The sequence below is a fragment of the Trachurus trachurus genome (genome assembly GCF_905171665.1).
Source record: "Trachurus trachurus genome assembly, chromosome: 3".
Classification (NCBI taxonomy): Eukaryota; Metazoa; Chordata; class Actinopteri; order Carangiformes; family Carangidae; genus Trachurus; species Trachurus trachurus.
Window position 1 is genome coordinate 731,687 of NC_139893.1, and position 1,265 is coordinate 732,951.

A 1,265-nucleotide genomic window follows, 5' to 3' on the forward strand; every position below is an offset into this window, starting at 1 on the left:
ACTGATGCTTTTTGGACACTGTGATTCCCCCAAACTGAATAAATACAACACATAGCAACACAAAACACACACACAGAAATAGTAATGTTTCTTCAATCATTTCAGATTTGTCTAAACGGTGATAGGGCGTGAAAAATATGATATATAGCTAAGCTCTCGTTCGTTACTATTGATCTCATTCAGATTACGTGCTGGTTTTCTACCTGGAAGTAGAATGTAAACAACAAGGAGATTCGGTCTATATATCTATGGTTTTAACTCCTTCTCCCCCCCCGCTTGCCTCCATTGCCCCCCCCTCTCTCCAGAGGATTAGTTCTAATTGGGTTAAACTGTGGCGGGTGGCACTGCCTCCCTCATGTGTCTGGTATGCCCACGGTCGCCCCGCTGCGGCGCGACTGTCAGAGTCAGTAACACGGGTCAGTGGCGGCCCGGTACCGCGGCCCCGTTGCCCGCCAGCTCCCAGACCCAACAACATCAGAACCTCCCCGCGGGGGGGGGGCGGGGGGGAGGCTGGGGCTGGGGCCGGACCGGCTCGCCGCTCGGCCCAGAGGAACACGGCGTTCTCTGGGACGGCATCAGGTCAACGCCTCCCGGAGCGTTCCAGCCTCACGGCCACGACTCAACCTGTCAGAGTCATTAAAGGAATTTACAGTTCATCAGCAGAGGAGGAGGAGGAGGAGGAGGAGGAGGAGGAGAGGAGAGGAGAGGGGGAGGGGGAGGGGAGGAGAGGAGAGGAGAGGAGGGTAGAGGAGAGGAGAGGAGAGGAGAGGAGAGGAGAGGAGAGGAGAGGAGAGGAGAGGAGAGGAGAGGAGAGGAAAGGAGAGGAGGAAAGGAGAGGAGAGGACAGGTTAGGAGGAAAGGAAAGGAAAGGAAAGGAAAGGAAAGGAAAGGAAAGGAAAGGAAAGGAAAGGAAAGGAAAGGAAAGGAAAGGAGAGGAGGAAAGGGGAGGAGAGGAGAGGAGAGGAAAGGAGAGGAAAGGAGACGAGAGGAGAAGAGAGGAGAGGAGAGGAGAGGAGAGGAGAGGAGAGGAGGAAATGAAAGGAAAGGAGAGGAGGAAAGGAGAGGAGAGGAGAGGAGAGGAGAGGAGAGGAGAGGAGAGGAGACGAGACGAGACGAGAGGAGAAGAGAGGAGGAGGAGAGGAGAGGAGAGGAGAGGAGAGGAGAGGAGGAGAGGAGAGGAGAGGAGAGGAGAAGAGAGGAGGAGGAGAGGAGAGGAGGAGAGAGAGAGGAGAGGAGAGGAGAAGAGAGGAGGGAGAGGAGAGGAG